This window comes from Actinia tenebrosa, unplaced genomic scaffold (assembly GCF_029948245.1).
Source record: "Actinia tenebrosa isolate PJP-AT-01 unplaced genomic scaffold, QUT_ActTen_1.0 PGA_scaffold11__36_contigs__length_13525064, whole genome shotgun sequence".
Lineage (NCBI taxonomy): Eukaryota > Metazoa > Cnidaria > Anthozoa > Actiniaria > Actiniidae > Actinia > Actinia tenebrosa.
This window is the reverse complement of record NW_028292571.1, coordinates 5,085,495-5,103,108: the sequence shown is the minus strand read 5'-3', so window position 1 is coordinate 5,103,108 and position 17,614 is coordinate 5,085,495. Positions and strand designations below refer to the sequence as shown.

Here is a 17,614-nt window from a genome sequence, read left to right as displayed (position 1 = left end):
TGGGCTATAGTTCTGATAACATGTCAATCTATAATCACAAAACGACATTTCAAAGTGATTTATATGCATTTAACAGCTAAGACTTTATAAGATTTGTAACATACACCTAGATCTCTTCAGCCGGCTGGGACATTAAATAATTCTAATTTAATTTTCTTTAAATAATAATCACATAAATGGATAAAATATAAATAGCGTAAGTCACCTTAAAAAAGTGAACACTAAAAAGCTTGTATATTTAAAATGAATTAATTTAGTGTTCTACAAGTGCTATCAACCATAGGTTTCAAAGGAGGTCCCTTTGAAATGCATTATTAGTTATTTTGTTAGAAAAAGTGATGGATGTATTTAAATTAGCCGTTAAGGCCAATGTGAAGGTCATCATTCAAAAAATATATCTTATTCATTGCAAAAAAATTCTCAGATCTCAATAATAACATATAAAAGATACCATCTTTAAAATCGAAATCAAGAAGGCTCTTAATGACATTATACCTTTATTTGAAAAGGTTAAGTTACTAAAGAAAAATTGACAATTTTTAAAGTATATTTGGTACAATGTAATTTCTTGTTAGCATAAAATGTAGTAATTTGATTTTCACTAGCTTACAGTCTATAGTAAAAGCAAAGTAGCAGACATGTGCTAAATATCACAGAAATTAGTTCTTTGGCAACTTGAATAAGTATGTGTGGGGGAGGGGTAAATGCAAGGACAATGACGAAAATAGGATCTTTTTAGGCAAACTTTGGAGAACGAATTAGTTGGTATGTCTGCCTGAAAAGCTTGTTATTGAGCACAAAAACTTCATGCATGAATTAAAATTTACAACATTGGAGTTATTCTGAAAGGTGGCTTGTATTCTTCTTAAACCAACTTTAAATAAAATTAAGGTTTTTAAGGATAAACCGGCATGCGACCCTTTATTGATAAAACCAGATCTCAAAGCACTTAAATCCCAAATCTATTGTGCACAGCCTTATTGATGCTCAAATCTGTGCCTCATCAAATACACTTGGTTGAATCGAACTTAAACATAGAATTTCTCAACGTACCTTGTATTTTGGTGTGTGTGAAGTCATCTTGTTTTATTCCTGGCTGTAGGATTTATCTTTACGCAGTGTAGACCATCGTTTTGGAAGTGAATTATACATCTAATGATAAACAGAAGTTTAGGATGTGGTTTGGTAGAGGACGTTGCTTGGTACTGTTCTACTCGAAGGAGCTGCCCATCATCCAGTTATCTGCGAATCCATTGAAATATACAGGTACATGTTAAAAGTGATCTGGGATTTCTATGGGTATCAATAGCTGCAAAGGTTGTGGAGAGAGAGAATAATGACAACTGAGCCATAACTCCTCTCTCAAGGACTGAAGGCCATTGAAAGAAAGCGCTGTGAGGTGTGTGACAAGACGTTCTAAGAGGAGTCTCGGCGAGTAACACCATAAAAGCTTCCCTTCAATACAACGAAATACGTCAATGGACTGAGGAAAAAAGAAGTCTTAGAAACCTAGGATAAGTTTTCCCAAAGCAGAATTCACAAACACCAAGGGTTTTCCACTAAGCTGACGGCATAAAATCGGCAGGCTATATGTAACACTAGTTGATTAATAATTCAACTTATTGGAACTCTCTAGTATTAACAAGGAGCAAGTACTACTTCCACTTCGCGTCAAAATCTATTCTACCTAGCGAGACTGCATCAGTATTTCTTCAAATTCGGGGTAAAACAACGCCCCGGAAAGGAGGGAAACTGTTCAAAGACACGCGGATTTGAAAGCATATTAAGGGAATAAAATGACAGAAGAAATGTATTAACTGTAGTGAAACAGGAAAGGTACACATCCCAAAGAACGCCACCATATTCCCCTAACTTATCTCGAAAGCGTGGGCGAGAGTTAATTTTAAATTCGTCTAGTGAAACCCGGGAATTCATAGGTAGCCGTTCTATCTTACCTGGATCTCTCTAGTGCATATTTAAAACGTTTGTTCAATAGAAAAGCTGTTCTATCTGAGGAGAAATCCCGACTGATGAATTGCAGGACACAGTTTTGAAGTGACTTAAAGAAACCGTTTGTACTCAAACCCCGGCCAATTTTGACGGACAATAACGGGCTTTACACACCGTCCTCTGTTGTTCCACCAAGCAGGTTTAGAAGATTTGGATAGGAAAACAGAAAAAAACCCTCAGAAGTAGAACAAAAATATGACATGTATCAGGCATGGGAGCTTTATACAACACCGGCTCAAACCATACACTGACCGCTGCGATCCATGGGTGAAATGACGTCATAGTAAATGACAATATTTAGAACACTTCGGGAGGTCTTCGTACGCCCGAGGCCGAAGCGGGACTCCTGACGAATGATTCCGAAAAGCCGAAACGCTGTCGGGTTTCTAATTTATATGACTTCATTCATTCAAAGTTATTTACTCGAAATTAAATGAAGACTACTGTTTTGGTTATTCAATATTAATGGTACGAAAATACCAGGGGTACCGTTTGCGATTTGGCAGGTCTCTATGTAAATCAAAACATTTAGAAAAATATTTTCAAGTGTGGGACGTAAAAAATTATAAAAATAGAGAAATATTGAATAATGATAAAGCGATACTATTAATGAAGAAATACAGCAATGAAAGTACGTTTTAAATGGCATTTATTTAACGTTGTGACTCTTAGGGACATGAAGTAGTATAGCCTTAAGCCACAGCGCAAAATGTGGGTGATTGTAAAAAAAAATCATTAAAATGCGAGACTGAACGAGTCTACTTCAACGTGGAAAAGATACCAAAAATTTGCGGGTGAATAAATATCTAAAATAAACTTTCCAAAGATGAAAACTCAAAATCTTTATTTAGAAAATATTAGAAAATGCTGGCCTCTAGTTCTGGCTAGTGTTACGAATGATTCTGCTTCTTGCCTCGTGATCAGAGCGAACATATAGAACTTGAAATTTGAAAAACACAAAGAAAACTATTAATAAATGCTTATATTCAATTTGAATTGACTCGTTTTCCTTTTTCTTTTTTCTTTTCGCTTAATGTAATGGAAATTTTATCAACTATTATCAATAGTTATAGACAAGAAATCACAACATTCCAATAGTGTAACCTTATCAATTTTTTTACTTTCAGTTTCCTATAAGGTTTAATTTCAATTCAGTATGCAATTTATAATACTATTTTTTAAATTTTTTTGCTGATTTGCCTTAATTATTTTGAATAGAATTCAGCTTCAAGCATGATCATTGGTAGTTGTCTTAGCGATTTTTAGAAAAATAACTGATTTATTATTTGAATATTGTGCAGCACTGCCTGTTCTCAGCTCAATCATTATAAAAACAATGTTAGTATGAGATGGCTTCCGCAAACTGGAGCACTCTAATTGGATGAACTGGGATTCCATTCTAGAGTCACGACAGCTCTCAAAAGGCTTCCCACTTTCAAAATTCCTTTCCAAACGTGACATTTGGCAAAGCGTAATCATGACTACTATCGAGCACCGTGATTAGGTAATCTGCATTTCATTTCTATTTGATTGGTTAAGAGCGCAATCACAGTGAACGTGCGCTTCCAAAATGCTTCCCCCACTCACGTACTACTTATTACGATCCTCCGCAAAGCTCGAATTCATGAATTAACAATTGCTTCGGGCACATACGGCATTTTAATGGCTATTTTTCTATCACATTTCTATCATTAGTCATTTAGACATTTAGTGGTCTGACGCACTGATTTGGAATGACGTTCCAGTTTGGAATTCATATTTATGCTTCATACAAAATAGCTCGAAGTTTATATCAGCAAGTAAGCCTGGACCCTCCATGTTACGCATTAAAATGACGTTATTTTCTTGAATCGCGTCACTCTGATAAGCGTGTTATTAACCGCAGTCACCACAGAAAAGACGAAAATATAGAACCTAGAGCGTGGAGCGTCAACCGACGTCAGTTGTGTTTGGCCTAAAATGCTAAAAATAACATGAGTTTTTCTGCGTGTCGAATCATTCGTGCCTATCTGTCTGTCTATCCGTCTGGTCATTATCTGCCTATCTATCTCTGTCTCATTCTGTCCATTCGTTTGCCTATCTGTCGGTCAATCCGTCTGGTTTGTCTGCCTATCTATCTGTCTGTCTGTCCATCCTTCAGGTTTGTCTACCTGTCTGTCTGTTCATCCGTCAGCTTTGTCTGCCTATCTGTCTGTCTATCCATCCTTCAGGTTTGTCTACCTATCTGTCTGTATGTCTGTCCATCCGTCAGCTTTGTCTACATCTGTCTCCTTGTCTGTCTGTCTGTCTGTCTGTCTGTCTGTCTACACTTAATTCATACTCGAATCCATCTCAAAACGGTTGCATCAGTCAAGGTAATTACTAAAGTACCCTAGACTATTTTGAAAATACATAGTCCTGGTTAAAAAAATATTACAAATAGCCAAACTAATATTTTATACACTCTAAATTCCAGTTTGATCACGGAAAGAGGGCGACAGGTTTGTTAGCCAAAAGGCCGGTCTATTAATAATTGAATTGCTTTGTAAACTTATTTTATCTCTTATAATAACGAATCCACACGTCCACACGTATACGTTTTCATTCGTGACGCATAAGCGTTTAGCCCTTCCGTCCACACGTAAACGATGAAAACGCTTACCGTAAACACATACTTTTGAAAACGCTCTCCAAAGTGGACACTTTTGAAGAAAGAAAGTTAATGAACTACTTCGACGATACGGCGGCCATCTTGGATCGTGAGGCATTATGGGGCGTCCCGGGGGCAAAAACAAATCAAAGATGTCGTGTGTTTGTTTTTCTTTGGGTAAAGATGATCGATATGCTGTGTTTGGTTGTATATAATAACGGGCGTTATAAAGAGCCGGAACGTATACATTAGCTCTATATTAACCCTCTGGACGCCCCACAATGCCTTACAAACCAAATGGCCGCTGTATCGTCGAAATAGCCTATTCAACTGCCTTCATTTGTACGTCCTATGAAATACCATGTTGTTGAGTAATGAACTGACAAGCATCTACAAAAATGTTCTCTATTACGGAAAAGTAGGAACGCCACATATGGTACTTATCGTTTATTATTCCTATCAATAAATGTAATTGTCGATCTACGTGTGTTAGTATCACACGTGTGTTAGTACATGAAGTACCATAAGACTAAGGCCTGTCAATCAAGTTTGAAATTTAAACTATCGAACGTGGCCTTGATTAATGACAAAAAAAGTATCTTGCTGTTAGCCGCCTCTCATGTGAAATAATTTTGTTATTTAGGATCTTATAACTAACTTTATAACAATATTCCGTACATAAAGGTACGAACCATACCGTGAAATCCGAATGACATATAACGAAAGACAGTGGCGGATCCAGGGGGGTCGAAGGGGTCCACGGAACCCCCTTGAAAGTTTGATCTTTTAGGTAATAGAAATATGTTTTATATAAATTTTGCTTAAAAGTATCCACAAAGATAATATTGAACACGAAATGATAGATATTTGCTGTTATAATGTTTAATTTACCTTTAATTTCCGTTACTAGATAGTAAATTAGGTGATTAGAGCCAATTTTTTCGTCAAACATCGACTAAACAAAAGAGAATTATACACAGTTTAAGAAACGGAACCCCCTTTTGAAAAATCCTGGATCCGCCACTGAAAAAATTTAAGTGTAATATTTCAAAAGAAGTGGTCGCAAATCCAACTAAACTTCCCGGCATTCCCTGCGAGATATAATCTTGGCATAATACTCAGGCTAGAATCCATATCAGTGTGTTAACATAATGGTTCAAACACCGCTGATCACTGTACAATATCACCTTGAAGCTTACTACCATGCCATATGTTCGAGTCATCTAGCTCAGAATTAAAAGAATAAAAATATCATTCAAATTTCCTATTTAGGTTTCTACGGATTCAGAAGCTGAAATTTTTTCTTTGTCAATCGATTTTTCTCCGTTAACTTTGGTATTTATGCCTTTTTCTTTTTTATATATGATAGCTTCCCTCGTATCTAAACTCAAAAAGATTATCCCATCTTTAGTGGGAGCTATTTCCGTCCTCATATCTCAACACTAATTCAGTCAAGTTGATATATTTACGGACGGATGCGTTATTCATATAACCATAGTAATGTGTTGCTCAGACACAAAAGGCACGATTCGACTTGCGGTTGGATCTGCCAGTCAATAAGCATGACATTATTTGTGTACACACTAACTCCTTCATGTTCTTAATAAATTTATATGATTATTAATGAGATTACTCTGTCTTACGACGTGTGGGAGCAAACGGTCAAGGTGAATTCAGAGAACGGGTAAGCTATATTGCCGACTAGGTGAATTTTATATTTGAATAAATTTTTACTCTGGAAGGAAGTTACATTTACCGAATTAATTTGAAATTCTTTTTTTTACTTTTTTCTTATTTTTCTCTCATTCGAAAAAAAAATGCATTCATTTATTTAGAAATACTCTAGCTTCATTCAGTTGGAACCCCAAAACAGTTAGTTATTTCATCCAAGTTTCAACAGCCAATCCCCTCAAAAAGACAACAACAACAACAAAATAGAAAAAAAACACTCACACACAACCCCCCCTCCCCATGATTTCAATCCAAACTGTAAGATTTATTGCTGTTCAATTTTTTTTTTTTTTAATTTCATTACTAAAATTTGGAATGACCATTTTCTTGTCCACGAGTCAATTTTATGCATCCCCAATTCCTTGCGTGACAAACTAATGTTATTGAAATTACAATTAATTTCTTGGCTTATTTAGCTATTAGCTAGAAAACAATTTGAGAGATAGGTTCGTTGATTTACTGAATCAGGACCTCTGTTTGTTTGGAAGTCAAGATATTGATATTTTGAAGCAAGCCAAGCTTATTGTTTAGTACAGATTGACAAGACAAGAAATGGGGAAAACCTGGGAAAAAGTAAGAAAATAAGACGTACATTCAAAATGATTGCTATATTCATTAAATGCTGAGAGAGAGAAAACATGTTATATCTTCATACTTTAGGATGATAAAGCTGAAATTTTTGATAGCTCAATAATAATAAAAACGACAAGTAGGCAAATTTGGATACGAGTTTAAAAATATATATTACAATCAGAGGTATTATATCAGAAGACATTTCGCTAGAGTTTGTCCCTGGCCAATTTCCCGTTGTCGATCAAAAGTTCAACTCGTGAGGGGAAGAGCGGTGTTTTGTCCGTGAAAAATGGCTTATAATATTTACCGAAAAAGCCAGAGAGTTCAATTCAAAGGACTGTCCTACCTTAGTGCATTCTGTAACGTTTTCCAAGACAAGCGACGGCGGCAGAGAGAGCGAAAGTGTTGCCTGAGAGTGCAGAGCGGTGGAGGAGATCTCAAGGTTTCCAGAATTGGAGGCACTTTTCACTCGGGCGTTGACTGGATTACGTCACCAGAAATAGTAGTTCACATTTAGAATCACCAGCCCACGCTTTAACCGCCCCCACAAAGGAATACGCGCGCTTCTTTTACGTAGAAATCCAGAATCGAGCAGGTGAAAAGGGTCGTGTTTCTATTTATGATGGTCGATACCTCATTAACATACAGCCTTCAAAAGGTAGATAAGTTGAGCGGTGACGTCATCGTGACGTCAATCTGTCGTTTCTGTGTATTTTAGACAAAGGCGATGTAAAATAGAAGGGGGAAAAAAAGATTGGATATTATAAGATTTTCAGGTTATTTGCCTTAGCGATATAAATATGCTGCGCTCTTCCGTGAACCGAAAATAAGTGTACCGGGAAACAATTAATTGTTCGTGCTATTTGTAGCAAATATAAAGTATTAAAAAAATATGAGAATTAAGATATTTTTAGACGACGGATTAAGCATTTAAAAGATATGTTTCGATAGCAACTTATATCTCATTGTTTTGGTTAATATTCTAATATCGTTTTTTTAAGTGCACTGAACTCTCTATTACGCTACCTTTTTCCTCCTCAATCACGATCTCTCGATGGAAATACTTCTGAACGAGATTCTTGTAATGTATGATTATCTGTCTCATTACATAAATACCAATTTCATGTGGGGCAGTCTGATTACGATGTACCCTAGGCTATTCCTGGATTATTTACACTTTCCGCAAGAGAACCTTTAGTATTATTTATATAGCACACTGGATGACCATGAGCTTCAAGTCCACTTGTTTTCACCCCAAGACTTGAAGATGAAAACCCTGCACCTTACGGAATCTATCACACGCAATGTTTTAATTCGAATCTCAAAATAAAGAAAGAAAAAAAGAAAAAAATATATAAGAAATGAATTTTTTGAAAGGTCATCGACATTTGAGGTCAAATTTGCGGTCGAGACATTTATAAAAGATGGTTTGATTTGTCATAGTAAGAATAAGTAGGAAGTTGGAAGAATAAATTATACAAAAACCATTCTAGTGCCGAAAGAGGAAACGTTACTTTGCAAGGGAAAAAACTTAAAAAGTTAAACATAAACTATCTTTTAGACCGGAAAAGAATTGAAGATTTAAGCTGGAAAAAAAACTCTTGAAGTTTTCTATTATAAATCCGCGCCAATGAAGTTATCTTCAATGGAGTTTAATTTTTGTGTCAGGATTATGTACAATCAATACCTTTAGAGCTCGTCTTTCAATCCCGGTTTTCCACGGCGTAATCTTGTTGAGCACGTAGCCATTTCGTAGCTAGTAGAAAGTGAGTAGCTACAATGCCTTAGCGCACCTTGTGGTGACAATTTTGTTTTAATCACCCACGTAAAAAAGGTTTTAAAGAAAATAATTACTACTGGATATAACTCTAAGAACAGACGTTTTCAACATCCTACGTTCATGCAGTTTAATACAACTCAGAGGCTCAAAAAACATCTTCAAAATACATCATTAGTTTTCTAAATTCAAGGGAGAAATTCTACTTCGTTCTTTTTATATATGAGAATCCTGATAGTCCGACATTGCGGCATAGTAGTCGAATCTGGTATTTCTCTAAAGTCTTGAACTGTTTACCTTTATACCTGACCAATCATTGATTTATAAACGGTATCATTAGAAAAACATGGAACTGTAAGTGTGAAACGAACTGGGACTTAACAGTAGCTAAAGTAGTGCCGATTCAAGACATAAGCATCGAAAAGAATCATTCAGATTCCTTCTCCCAGAAGGCCTGTTTTAGGAGGGACGTCTGAGACGGGGGGGCTAGGCGGGCTATAGCCCCCCACCTTTTCTACACTAAACTAGCACATCTCCTTGCACGTTTTATATCACTTACATATAATCTTAATTGTAGCGGGCCCCCCGTTAAAAACAACGCTCCGACTTCCCTGGATTAGTGGGGGTTTTGACATGCTATAGCGACTTGGCAGTTCAATAAACGTTAAGTTAAAAGTATGTTATACTGTGTGTATTGATAAACACACAAAATAAAATATCCAAGGTTTTCGATCAGTATATTTCAGTTCGGCAAAATTTGTTCGAAGGAAGGCGAGTCTGATAGAACAGGAACTCAAAAATGTGGGTCGAAATGTACTCTAAAAAATATTCTACAAAAACTGAAAACTTTTGAAAATAGGTTGAATGGCTTATTGAAGCAAAGAGAAGGTTATGTGTGGATAATAAGAAACAGAATGTCACCGGATGTAAGCTCGTCCCTTGTCGCTCTAGATATGTCCATATTTTGTATGTCTAGCTCACTCATTCTCCCCCACACAAGCCGGAATTCATTCACTAACACTTAAACTTAAACGTGATGAAACGACAGAGCAAACACTGTTCTTTGAGCGCTGGAAATTCAATCAAACATGTTGGGAGCACAGCCTTTAAATGCGTCAAGCGTTTGAACACAATGCTTGAACAAGGAAAAACATAGTAAAGGTTTTTGAAAGTACAGGATTGTATCGTTGTTTTCTCTTAAACTATACCGAAGTGTTTAGGCGAATGAATTAACTCTTTAGTAATGGACGTTGATATATGGATATGTTATTGCTGTTATTGTTGTTGCTTTTGTTATATATTTAACTCAACCACTTCTAATTGCGTCAGTTTACATATCCCTGAGTTTATAACAACTAGCGCGTCGGAAATGTTACGTACATCTTGTATGATCAGTATACTGAACGAAACTGACGAGAAGGGAAGCGAGCACGGCTTGATAGACGAGAATGAAGTCATCCAAGGAATAAGAGCAAGATGGAACCTTAATTTTGTTAATAGTAGGAACTAGATATATTAGCAGTGACGAAGTTCAAATACTACATATTTCGATACAAGCGAAAATGATTGAAGCGATAGTTTTTGGTTTCTAGCGCACGTATTGTAGGTAAAACAAAAAACAAAAAAAAACACGGGGATTAAATCCGGTTATCAACTGACATACCAGATACAGCCAAAGCATATTTGATTATTGATGATACCGGTTCTTGCTTTAACTACTTCTCGTAGGTGAAAACAAATACTGAATTGTCATCTATTTTTTGCTTTCTACTCGGTTTTCAGTTCACGTACAACTCTTGGTGAAAACACGGAGAGCGATTTGGCACATTTATCAACTATTATGCTAGCTCGATACAGCTAAAGCACTCCTATTGATTACCGATTGTCGCTTAGCTTTATCTACTATTCCTAGTTCAGTACAGAGAGAATAAGAGAAAAATATCAAATGCCCTTAGTTCAGTACACGTGCTTTAGGTGAAAACCGCCGGACGACTTAACACAGTTATCATCTATTATAACCGGCTCCCTACGATGGCCAATCTTTTATTCTTGTACCAGTTCTTACCTTACCTACTCTTCATGAGTGCATGCACCTAACTAGGTGAAAACAGAGTGACTAAGCACAGCTATCATCAGTATTATAATCCCTACGATTGCCAATCTTTCATCTTTCTTCCTGTGCACGTATCATTGGTAAAACACAGTGACTTAACTTGACTATCATCCATTATACACCAACACATCTTTTGTAGATATTCCTTTATACACGTTCTAGAAACAAGGTCAAATCGGCTTAGTAATAAGCCTTTCATACAAAAAAGAAAGCACAGCAAAGCTAGTCATGACGAAGCGAAGGCTCCTGCTACCTTTTCATTTCTTGATTTGTATTCTTACTTGTTAAAAAGTTACTGTATCTGACTCTAACAAGTATTGGACTTATACCTCGACTCGCTCTCTCTAAATGAATCCCATCAAAGTTGGTATGTACTGAAACACTAATACAGGTTACTGAGTTAACCCAAAACAGATATAACAGACATATCATTATAGTCTTTTCTCAGCCTTTTCTAACAGCTTATTCCTCACTGATATGTTTGCTCCTCTGGTATGTCATTCATTTTGTTTTAAGAGGAAACGAGCAATAATGGCAAAAAGCGCCAAAAACTAGACCTTGGTAGGATTTTTTGCCCCAATTTTCGTTTTGGGTTAACACTCAAAACCTTTTTTGAACAGTTAGAAATTGATGCACTATGATAAAATGCTTGTTTGAAGCCGTATTTTCAATCGTAGAAAGATGTTTTGTTGCATTTGTGTTAGAATGTAGCTTTGTCAGGCTTTTTTATAGGAAATGTATGGGAAATAAGCAAATGAAGGCCTAAACCTCATTTTCGATTCAAATTTTTGCTTTGGTTTAGCACTTTTATTCCACTTTCATCGGTCATCTCCACTTCCAAACAAGTTAAGCTTTCTGAATAACAAGATTTTAGCCTTGTACAACAGCCTTTCTTCAAGAAAATAGTTTTGGCGCTCACCGCTTGAATACGAAAAGAATTCTCTCTTAATTCTCAGGCTCGATTGCAGGTATTCATCATATTTTGATAACTTCAATACTAGTGTATTCACTCGTTCCTAGATCTGATATCATGTGTCTACTGAGCTAACTTTCTTCGAGTCAGTAAATTGAAAATCAGCTAACATAATACCTGAATTATCCTTGAGTAATTTAAAGTGTATCTTCTTTCAAAACAGCTGAAATATTGCATGAGTTTTTTTCGTTGTTTTTTGTTTTGTTTTTTCGTTTGTTTTGTTTACCAAATAAAAAATGAAGCAATCTTAGGTTGCGTCTTACAATGGCTGACTATGTAGTTGGTTTAACTTCCTATTCAGTGAGCTTATTTCTTTTTTACCCAGTCTTTAAATGGAATTTTTCCTCGCTAATTTCAACTTATAAACACCCCGCAACCTTTACAACAAAAATGATTGATACATCAATAGGTTGGTCTTTGTTCATCTTGTTGAAACAGCTAGTGTAGCAAGAATAACCGCGGTCGATCAAACGAGACTGATTCTATAACAGACAATCATAACTGAACAATAAACTACTTATTCTCTTAATTTCAGGGTTTTTTCTCGGGGTACTCGGGTTTTTCTCTCTCCTCAAAACCCAACACGCTATATCTAAATTCGACCTGCGAATCGGCCGTACCCTGAATTAGATCAGCCGAGAGGTTGCTTCACGATTAATTTCGAAGATCTGTGAGTTAGCAGTGACCTGTTCATCAGTCAAGAGGTTGTTTCAGGGTTCGATCTGTGAGTTACCCGTGCCTTCTGTGAATTTGATCAGAACCCAGAGGTTGTTTCAGGGTCCGTTAAAATTGATGTTCATCAAAGCCGGAAAGAACAGAAGAAGTTTAATATCGAAAATAGATCAAAATTAAGCCTCAATGATCTTTTTTAGTTCACCGACCATTCTTTAATCTTTTTTAAAAATTTTAACCAAATCTGATGTGAAGGTTAAGAGATACAAATGTGACACTAGACCGTTCAACTAATGTCTTAACGGCCAACCTACACTAACAATTTATTAGCAGAGAGCTTTAAGTTTCTACTCGGTTGGTATATCAGTTATCTCTTGTAGTTTCATTGGAACTAAACTTCACTTTTTTTCTTTTTTTTTTTTTTTTTTTTCTAAACGGCAAGCTTCCTACGCTAGCCTCCCATATAAGCCTCTACAACTTATTTGCCAGGTTTTCGAGATCTGGATCTGTCTGGTTCACAAAAGACTTTCATTGAAGTTCACGACTTTAGCGATGGATTTCAGGGAAAATCAAAGGAATGTTTTTAAAAACGCTTTGCTTGTATTTTCTCTCTCTTCGTAACTGCTCCTCACTGAGTGATATCGTTCCGTGTAACAACTTAGCAACGTCTGGCTAGAATCATCCCGAATTCATAGCGGTTCACTGAATTTCTTGATGCAAAATTGCACCGAAAATTATTGGGTGTTGGAAATACTGCTCCACAATCTGGCACAGTGTGTTGTCAAAATGTTTTAGATAGACTGAATCAAATAGACATCAAGAGTTTCAAACACTGAAAGATTTAACAGGTTGAATGCGACATTTTTCGTGCATTTGCAGCGGACTCTCCGTGCATCTGCAGGCTATCATGCATTTAGTCTCAATAAAAGCCAAGATTTAAAATGACCAACTTGGATTTCTAGTGATTTTGAATACCTTAGATTGATGTAACTTTTCTATTGCTCTACTAGGCTTCAAAGTAAAAGTTCTACTGGGCTAGCTTAAAAGTAAGAGATTCTCTAGTCATGGGCCCCATCCTACAAACTTACCATGGAAAACGCCAGTAGATTTCCAATACAAAAGTTCTGCTACAAAAACTTTTCTTTTAAGTTGATCAAAATGGATTACTCTTTCGTTTGTAGACTTGTCTAGCTACTGATCTTTGTTTCTGTAATCAAAAAAGCAATTTTATCACACATGAAGGGTCGATATATATCCGTTTGACAAAGCACAGGGAGCTCAATTTAGATAAAAGTTAATGGTAAAAATAAAATCAGACAAATTAAATAATCAATTACTGTATTTTTTTATTCGAGGCCAAGATAATATCCTTCTTTATACGAAAGAGTAAAAAAGTCGATAAAAAATGTACTAGAAATTTTTTTTTCGCGCGCGCCTTTGTTTTCCTATATAATTCCCCTATGGTATCTAATGTCGCTCATGCCCTTTACGGTGAACTGGAAACTGCAAATTTTGTCGTTTTATCGACCTTAAACATGAAATAAACAAATCATCACATGTTTAGAGCCTGATATTTTTTTTATTCACTCGTTTTGCATATTATATTACTCACTCCCTCGCGGACTCGTTCGTTCGCGATAAATGGAAACTCGTGAATGGAAACGATATCAAGCTCTTAACATGTAGCAATCTCTATATATAATGGAATTATTTTAGAAGGACCATTCGTTTTACAAAAGATTAAAGTCAAGATGTTTACAAAATCTTCATTATTTTCGAATTTCTTGATTTTCCAAAGAGATGGTATTCAAAAGCCGCTTTGTATGGAGCCCCAGACGGCGCATGTTCAATAAATATAAAACTGACAATTGAGTTGCCAAATAAGATGCAAGTTAAATTGACAATTGCAAGTTGACAAATACGAGTTAAGTTGACACTTAAATTTACAATTATCAAACTCGGTTATCACAAAATATCGTGATTTGTTATTAGTGTCTCAAGCACTCATTTGCCTCTGCCTTTAGCATCACCAAATAATTGCTCGCTCGCTACCAACAAATCACGATATTTTGCTCAACCTCGTCCAATAATAGCTTATTGTTCCACGTGCAAAGTAAAATCACTCTAGCTAATTCACCATTAGTCATGCAAAATTAGGCTGGACGTGTCGCTGGACGTTAGTCTCCCCCGCAACCGTTCTTTGCACAAAGACTTAGACTGTGGGGGAGACTATTGGACTACTTGGAGTATGCTCAAGGTTAAGTAAGAGGTTCCTTCCACTTCTGTTTTAAGAACACATTGTTTAAAGAGTGTTTCTCTTGACTTGGTGTGTTTTTCCTTTGTGAGTTAGGCATTCTGGTGATATGTAGGGACACGTTTCTGTTTTCTCTCTCAAAATATTAGCCATAACGAATGTGGTTACCTTACCTTATAACAGAACGTTCACATGAAGGTAGGATGACCCAGGTGCTAGGGACAAGTCTTGGTTTGAAGGGAGGGTGACCCTGGTGCTAGGGACAAGTCTTGGTTTGAAGGGAGGGTGACCCTGGTGCTAGGGACAAGTCTTGGTTTGAAGGGAGGGTGACCCAGGTGCTAGGGATAGGTCTTGGTTTGAAGGGAGGGTGACCCTGGTGCTAGGGACAAGTCTTGGTTTGAAGGTAGGATGACCCTGGTGCTAGGGACAAGTCTTGGTTTGAAGGTAGGATGACCCTGGTGCTAGGGACAAGTCTTGGTTCGAAGAGAGGGTGACCCAGGTGCTAGGGACAAGTCTTGGTTCGAAGGGAGGGTGACCCTGGTGCTAGGGACAAGTCTTGGTTGGAAGGGAGGGTGACCCAGGTGCTAGGGGCAAGTCTTGGTTAGAAGGGAGGGTGACCCTGGTGCTAGGGACAAGTCTTGGTTTGAAGGTAGGATGACCCTGGTGCTAGGGACAAGTCTTAGTTTGAAGGGAGGATGACCCTGGTGCTAGGGACAAGTCTTGGTTTTAAGGGAGGGTGACCCAGGTGCTAGGGACAAGTCTTGGTTTGAACGGAGGGTGACCCTGGTGCTAGGGACAATCTTGGTTTGAAGGGAGGGTGACCCTGGTGCTAGGGACAAGTCTTGGTTTGAAGGGAGGATGACCATGGTGCTAGGGACAAGTCTTGGTTTGAAGGGAGGGTGACCCTGGTGCTAGGGACAAGTTTTGGTTTGAAGGGAGGGTGCCCCTGATGCTAGGAACAAGTCTTGGTTCGAAGGGAGGGTGCCCCTGGTGCTAGGAACAAGTCTTGGTTTGAAGGGAGGGTGCCCCTGATGCTAGGAACAAGTCTTGGTTTGAAGGGAGGGTGACCCTGGTGCTAGGGACAAGTCTTGGTTTGAAGGGAGGGTGCCCCTGGTGCTAGGAACAAGTCTTGGTTTGAAGGGAGGGTGACCCTGGTGAAAGTCTTTTGTGTTCTTTCTCCAGGGAACACCAAAAACAAAAGAACTATCCCTAGCAGTAGGTTCACCTTATCTTCATTGAAACGGTCTACACTATGCCAAGACTACTTTATTATTTCATTCAGAGTAAATTTGAAAATCATAAGTAATCTTAGAAATACATTTTGAAAGTTCATTTTGTCGACTTATTTATTTTATTTTATCGTTTATCCTCATTTCTTCCATTGCACCTCTTCTCGTTTACCAAGCTTTCAAATGAAGGGTAAACTTAAGTTTCATCCCATTAAGCTACGAAGATTGTTTGCTCATTTTGATATCTTTGAACTTAAAAGTGAACTTGACAAAATTGGTCCCCGGCTTTAATGGGCGCTCGTGGACAAAGAAAGACATTTTAAAAAGCGGACCAATTATAACGTTTGCTTTCATACTAATAAGGGACGCATAAAGTAATTCATAGAGTCACACTTTTGTAGTGTTTGCCTTTAGAATAGCGCTACTCACCAATAGCTGTGCCACTTTGGGAATACTCATCTTTTTAAGGTCGAAAATGACCTTCATAAAACGCTTGAGAAAGAATCAGTAGGTCATGCTCCAAAGACCGCTCAAGACTGTTTAAATAACTCTTGCGGATCACTCGCAGCTGTTCTTCCAGACTGATTGATGGATATTAGTAGACGCCCTCTCTTTCCGCTCTTGTAGTCCTATCAACGGACATTACTAACTCGCAACGATGCATTTACGGAACGAGTTAGATCATCTTGGCTAAAGTACTTTTGAAGAGATTTCCGTTCCGCGTTCCCTAGTTAATGACCTGCCCCAGCTCAGCCAACTAAAACTCAATCCGATAATCAATGACTTAAATCGTCGTGATTTTGGCTTCTATCGATGGACTATATTATATACACCAGTAAACCGTGCGCAAAAGAGTGGAAAATTATTGTGTCGTTGGAGAAAGTGGACCATTTGTTCCCATTACCGGTGAAGGATTCACGAGTGATAATCGAATAGGAAGCGTAATAATGAACCGTTCAATTAATGCTTTTGTAATCAACTAGGTGAAAAGAAATTGAAAGTGATTCTATAGTTACACAGCCCAACAAAATAGAATGGTTTTGGTGGCTGGTTTAGGGAGTGTTTTGAGCCATATTATACAAATGACTGCTATAATACTGGAATATAGAAAGAGATTTACTGACTTCATTCACCGTAGTAGATAATATGAAATCAATAGAATAGATTACTGTTCGAGATGTTTTATGTGACGAACCCCACAAAAATATCACGTGTTTTTAATCTAAATAAGAGAGAGATTGTTTAGAATTTAGAATTTTAAATTCATTGAGATAAATTTTATATAACTAGGCCGGTATGCGTAGAAGTATCTTGTTACGCACGCTAAAGCTATCTAGAAAATGAAGAAATTAGTTCCAAGTATGTAGGCGGTACTCGAGATGGTAATACAATGCTGTTATGAATTCCGGATTCTTTTTCTTTTTTTTGAAATGTTCGACAACCTAATGGGCTGAAACTAAGCCTTAAGTGGATGGGTAGTTAGGATGTAATTTATACAGAGATGTAATTTATAAGACAGATGTAACTACACTAACTGATTGTGAAGGTCGTACTCTGTGGGCTTGGGTTTGGCTGGATGTTGCACTGTTGGCTAAGCCTTGAGCGGCCAAATGGAAAACTTAGAGGTTAGACTCAATGATGCTACCCAATCAT

The 17,614-nt window shown here is 37.2% G+C and overlaps 1 protein-coding gene across 6 annotated transcripts in view; it reads right to left on the bottom strand.

The window, feature by feature from the left end:
• LOC116307803 (uncharacterized) overlaps positions 1-17,614 on the bottom strand; it is a 38,133-nt gene that overhangs the window by 14,345 nt on the left and 6,174 nt on the right. For 2 of the 6 annotated variants that reach the window (XM_031718122.2, XM_089027747.1), the window contains exon 2: positions 1,054-1,242. The gene's annotated coding sequence lies outside the window, so the exon portion shown is untranslated. Of the gene's footprint in view, positions 1-1,053; positions 1,243-1,509; positions 1,529-1,955; positions 2,262-7,289; positions 7,554-13,566; positions 13,669-17,614 lie in introns of those variants that run through there. The other 4 variants (XM_031718123.2, XM_031718120.2, XM_031718119.2 and 1 more) reach the window with 4 other exon arrangements.